The sequence below is a fragment of the Triticum aestivum genome, chromosome 7A (assembly GCF_018294505.1).
Source record: "Triticum aestivum cultivar Chinese Spring chromosome 7A, IWGSC CS RefSeq v2.1, whole genome shotgun sequence".
NCBI classification, from domain to species: Eukaryota; Viridiplantae; Streptophyta; class Magnoliopsida; order Poales; family Poaceae; genus Triticum; species Triticum aestivum.
Genome location: NC_057812.1, coordinates 267,947,098 through 267,953,797, shown reverse-complemented (window position 1 = coordinate 267,953,797; position 6,700 = coordinate 267,947,098).

The following is a 6,700-nucleotide window of genomic DNA, read 5'->3' as shown; positions in this document are numbered from 1 at the left end:
CCTAGGAGGTGCCTTCCCCTGCTGGGACTCTTCCTTTAGGGTTTCCCCAGGCGCATGGGCCTCTTGGGGCTGGTGACCTTGGCCCATGTAGGCCAAGGCGCACCCCCTACAGCCCATGTGGCCCCCCGGGGCAGGTGGCCCCACCCGGTGGGCCCCCGGGACCCTTCCGGTGGTCCCGGTACAATACCGATGGCCCCGAAACTTGTCCCGATGGCCGAAACAGGACTTCCTATATATAAATCTTTACCTCCGGACCATTCCGGAACTCCTCGTGACGTCCAGGATCTCATCCGGGACTCCGAACAACATTCGGTAACCACATACAAGCTTCCTTTATAACCCTAGCGTCATCGAATCTTAAGTGTGTAGACCCTACGGGTTCGGGAGACATGCAGACATGACCGAGACGTTCTCCGGTCAATAACCAACAGCGGGATCTGGATACCCATGTTGGCTCCCACATGTTCCACGATGATCTCATCGGATGAACCACGATGTCAAGGACTTAATCAATCCCGTATTCAATTCCCTTTGTCTAGCGGTATTTTACTTGCCCGAGATTCGATCGTCGGTATACCGATACCTTGTTCAATCTCGTTACCGGCAAGTCACTTTACTCGTTCCGTAACACATCATCCCGTGATCAACTCCTTGGTCACATTGCGCATATGATGATGTCCTACCAAGTGGGCCCAGAGATACCTCTCCGTTTACACGGAGTGACAAATCCCAGTCTCGATCCGTATAAAACAATAGATACTTTTGGAGATACCTATAGTGCACCTTTATAGTCACCCAGTTACGTTGTGACATTTGATACACCCAAAGCACTCCTACGGTATCCAGGAGTTACACGATCTCATGGTCAAAGGAAGAGATACTTGACATTGGCAAAGCTCTAGCAAACGAACTACACGATCTTTTGTGCTAGTCTTAGGATTGGGTCTTGTCCATCACATCATTCTCCTAATGATGTGATCCCGTTATCAACGACATCCAATGTCCATAGCCAGGAAACCATGACTATCTGTTGATCACAACGAGCTAGTCAACTAGAGGCTCACTAGGGACATATTGTGGTCTATGTATTCACACGTGTATTACGATTTCCGGATAATACAGTTATAGCATGAATAAAAGACAATTATCATGAACAAGGAAAGATAATAATAATACTTTTATTATTGCCTCTAGGGCATATTTCCAACAGCAACAACAACAACATCAACAACAACCCGCCGCCAGTGGACAACCTAGCCCATTTTCTAAGGTTACAGCCGCCGGTGTTTTCCAGTAGCATCGAGCCTATAGTTGTTGATGATTGGCTACGCCGTATTAGAAGGGAGTTGACCACCGCAGGTTGCACAGATGCTGAGAAGGTGCGCTTTGCCGCACATCAGTTGGATGGACCAGCAGCCTCATGGTGGAAGAATTACATGGCCACTTTTCCTGTAGCCAATGTCACTTGGGACCAGTTTCAGCAAGCTTTCCGCACAACCCATGTCTCATCTGGAGCCATGTAGATGAAGAAGCGGGAGTTCCGCAACTTACGCCAGGGGAACCGTAGTGTGGCTCAGTACGTGGATGAGTTTAGCAAGTTATCTCGCTATGCCCCTGATGATGTGGCCACAGATGCCGCGAAGCAGGAGAAGTTTATGGAAGGGCTAAATGATGAGATGAGCATGCAGTTGATGGTAGCAACCTTCAACAACTACCAGGAGTTGGTAGGTAAGGCTCTTATGATTGAAGGGAAGCAGCAGCAGGTTGAGAGCCGTAAGAGGAAGTACGAACAAGGGAAGTATAACTCAGGAGCTCAGCAGAAGCCTCGCCTAACCCCAAACTCGGGAGGACTTGGTCATAACCATGGAGGTCACAAGCACACTGGAGGAGGATCGCATAATCACAATGGTGCTAAGAATGGAAATGGGAACGGAGCTAACAACAACCAGAACCGCTCCAACCCAGCCACACCCGCCAAAAGAGACCTAAGTCAAGTTACTTGCTTTAAGTGCGGGAAGACAGGGCACTACGCCAATGACTGCCCTGAAGGAAGGAACGGAAACAGAAATGGGAGCGCTGGGAAGAAGCCTAATCCATTCAGCAAAGGACAAGTTAACCACGTTAACATGGAGGAGGTTGAAGAGCAGCCGGACGCGGTAATAGGTAAGTTTTTGGTTAAGTCATTTACCGCTCTTGTTCTTTTTGATACTGGTGCATCGCATTCATACATATCAAGGGGATTCGTGGATAAGTTTAAACTACCAACCCAAACCCTTAGGACCCCTCTCCTAGTGAGTTCACCCAGATCAGAGTACATGGCTAGCCGATGGTGCGACCAGATACCCCTAACCATTGGCACACATGTTTTTCTGTCCGACCTAATTATCTTAGAGTCACAAGGATTGGATGTGATATTAGGCATGGACTGGATGACAAAGTATGGAGGAAGTATTGACTGTGCTAGTAAATCGATCTATCTCACCACCCCGGAGGGAAAAAGGATTAAGTATGTATCTAGGCATGTGCCTAGGAGGAGCCAAGTGAATACCCTCACGGGAGTTGTTCAGGAGGAAGTGCCTATAGTGCAGGATTACCCAGATGTTATTCTAGAGGAGTTACCAGGCATGCCACCGGATAGAGACATTGAGTTTTGGATAGAGCAATTGTCAGGTACAGGGCCAATATCCAAGAGACCCTATCGGATGCCCGCAAATGATCTGGAGGAAATTAAGAAACAGATCAAGGAGTTATTAGAGAAAGGTTACATTCGAAGAAGTTCATCACCTTGGGGAGCCCCAGTGCTTTTGGTTGAGAAGAAGGATAAATCCCTAAGGATGGTTGTTGATTATCGAGCTTTGAATGAAGTGACAATTAAGAACAAGTACCCACTGCCGATGATCAATGATCTGTTTGATTAGTTGCAAGGAGCTAAAGTGTTTTCAAAGATCGACCTACGATCGGGATATCACCAGTTGAAGATTCGAGAGAAGGATATACAAAGACAACGTTCACCACGCGGTATGGATTATACGAATATACGGTCATGTCGTTTGGACTGACAAACGCCCCTGCCTATTTCATGAGCATGATGAACAAGGTGTTCATGGAATATTTGCACAAGTTTGTTGTGGTGTTCATTGATGATATTATGGTATACTCGAAGAATGAAGAGGAGCACAAGGAGCATTTGTGGTTAGTTATCGAGAAACTCAGGGAACACCAGTTGTATGCTAAGTTTAGCAAATGCGAATTTTGGTTGAGGGAAGTCGGATTCCTTGGACATGTTATATCAGGGGAAGGAATAGTAGTAGACCCCAGCAAGGTTCAGTCAGTCACTGAATGGTTGGCACCCACTTCAGTTAGCGAGATCCACCGTTTTCTTGGACTCGTAGGATACTACCGGAGATTCATTGAGAACTTTTCCAAAATTGTGAAGCCAATGACTGAACTATTGAAGAAGGACACTAAGTTTAAATGGACAGAAGATTGTGAGGCAAGTTTCCAGGAGTTGAAGAAACGTTTGACTACAGCCCTAGTGTTAACACTGCCAGATATACATAAGGAGTTCCAAGTGTATTGCGATGCCTCCCGCTTAGGACTTGGATGTGTGCTTATGCAGGACGGAAGAGTTGTTTCGTATGCCTCACGACAACTAAAACCACATGAGCTGAATTATGCCATGCATGATCTGGAGCTAGCAGCCATAGTGCATGCGTTGAAGACTTGGAGACATTACCTTATTGGGAACCGTTGTGATGTGTACACGGATCATAAGAGTTTGAAGTACATTTTCACACAGAAGGAGTTGAACCTTAGGCAGAGGAGATGGCTGGAGCTTATAAAGGATTACGACATGAAGCTACACTATCATCCAGGAAAGGCCAATGTCATAGCAGACACTTAGAGCCGGAAGAGTTATGCCAATATCCTTGAAAGTAAGGGATTGCCGAAGGAGTTAGCAGAGGATATCATGGAACTTCGATTGGAGATTGTTCCAAGAGGTTTCGTTGCAACAATGGAGGTTCAGTCTACATTGTTGGGCAAGATTCGAGAAGCTCAGAAGGATGACAAAGAGATTGCCGAGATAAAGGAGAAGATGAGCAAAGGAAAGGCCCAAGGTTTTCGTGAGGATGAGAACGATACCTTATGGTTTGAGGACCGAGTTTATGTGCCCAATAACCCAGAGATCAGGAAGTTAATACTTCAGGAAGCTCATGACTCACCATACTCGATACACCCCGGAAACACCAAGATGTATTTGGATTTGAAGGAACGTTTCTGGTGGACTAGTATGAAGAAGGATATTGCCGAGTATGTAGCCGTATGTGATGTTTGCCAGAGAGTGAAGGCAGAGCATCAGAAGCCAGTAGGATTGTTACAGCCTATGCCGATACCCAAATGGAAGTGGGATAAACTTCGCATGGACTTTATTACCGGATTGCCCAGAACCAAAGCAGGATATGATTCTATATGGGTAGTAGTTGATCGCTTGACCAAAGTGGCTGACTTTATCCCAGTGAAAACCACCTATACAAGTGCGAAGTTGGCCAAGATATATATGTCCAGGATCGTATCTCTGCATGGAGTTCCAAGGACCATTGTATCAGATAGAGAAACACAGTTTACCTCAAAGTTTTGGCGTCTGTTACACCAGACTTTGGGTACGAGATTGGAGTTCAATACAGCATTTCACCCGCAGACGGATGGACCAACCGAGAGAGTCAACCAGATACTGGAAGATATGTTGAGAGCCTGTGTGCTAGATTATGGATCTAGTTGGGATGACAACTTGCCTTACGTAGAGTTCTCGTACAACAATAGCTACCAAGCCAGTTTGAAGATGGCACCAGGTAGAGACCGGCAGTTGTTTGGACCAGACTTGATCAAGGAGTCTGAGGAGAAGGTTAAACTGATTCGTGATAGACTGAAGATTGCTCAGTCCAGGCAGAAGAGTTACGCAGACTCAAAACGCAAGGAGGTAACATATGAAAATGGAGATAGAGCATATTTGCGAGTATCACCTTTGCGAGGAGTGAAACATTTTGGAGTTAAAGGAAAGTTAGCCCCGAGATTTGTAGGACCGTATCATGTTTTGGAACAGATGGGAGAAGTTTCCAACAAGTTGGAGTTACCTGAGGGATTGTCAGGAGTTCATGATGTGTTCCACATTTCACAGTTGAAGAAGTGTCATGCTGAGATGACCGATATACCGTTAAGAGATACAGTACCCTTGGAAGCGATTCAGTTGGACAGTGATTTGACTTATGAGGAGAAGCCAGTTAAGATTCTTGAGTTTGCCAGCCGACTCACCCGCAGCAAGGTTATCAAGTTTTGCAAAGTTCAGTGGAGCCACCATACCGAGGATGAAGCCACCTGGGAATGAGAGGATGATCTACTCAGAGACCACCCACACCTATTTTCTAGCCAACCCGAATCTCGAGGGCAAGATTCATCTTAAGGGGGGTAGGTTTGTAAAATCCCAAATTTTCAATTTGGAATGTTATACATAGGTCATCCATGCATATCATGTTTTATTGCATTTCCGTTCTGCAATCCTTGAAATCCTAAGAACCTCAAGAACCCTCGGAGAGAGTTGGGGATTTCCCGGTTTTCATATTTGATTTTTATCAAATAATGAAACGAGGATTTTGATTTTAATTATTTTTCTCTCTGAAAAATATTTCACATTAAAAATATAAGAGAGGAGATAATATGACTTCTCCAAAATAATTGAAATATTGGAGGAAAAATATTAAAACCATTTATTTGATTTTATTTGAGTTTATTTGGATTTTATTGCATTACAAAAATTGCACGTTTTCAAAAATTGCATTTTAGGGCCAAGAAAATGTTCATATCGTTCTAAATATTTTATTTCGATGATGAAAATTTATTTTGGCATTTTTAGATTTTTATTTTATTTTCTAGGATTTTATTTCTGTCGGCGAAATTGTTTTAAAAAAATCTCCTCGCGCCGACTAGGCCGAAACCCAGCCGGGCCGCCGGCCCAAGTTGCCACCGCCGCCTCCCCACGCGCGAGCGCCGCCGCCGACTCGGACACAGTCCGAGCCGGACTCCGCCTCCGCCGACGCGCCTTGCCCCTTTACTCCAAGTCGCCGCCCCCCCTCCTATATATACGCGCCACCCCGGCCCTCCCACCACCACACCACCACTGCCGCCCCACCGCCGCCAAGCCGCCGCCGCCGCAGCCGCCCGCGCCGCCTGCCGCCGCCGAGCCCCACCACCCCGCGAGCCACCGCCCCGCCGCCCAAACCCCCGCCTCGCCGGAGCCCCTCGCCGAAGGTACCGTGCCGGATCCCGAGCCACCGGTTTTTTTAAAACCGTTCGGTTTTCTTTTAGAAACCCTAGTTCGTTTTTTTAGATCAGTTCACCGTTTTTTCTCGGTTCTTCTATTTAGCGGATGTTCGTCCGTACATTCATTTTAGTGAACAGTTTTCGCCCGTTAGTTACAGTTAACGAACGCTCGTTTGTTAGTCTGTTCGTCAATTTTATTTTTGTCGGATTTATCCGCGACTATTTTTCGATCGCGATTTCTGATCCGATCTTAGTTTCTGTTTATCTTTTCGCTCGTTAGTCGGAATTAGGCGATTCAAGCGCCTAGATCTTCATCTCGAGACCCTCTTTCTGTTTAACCAACTTGCACAAGTTTTTGCTACTGTAATATTTGACCTAGGTCCAG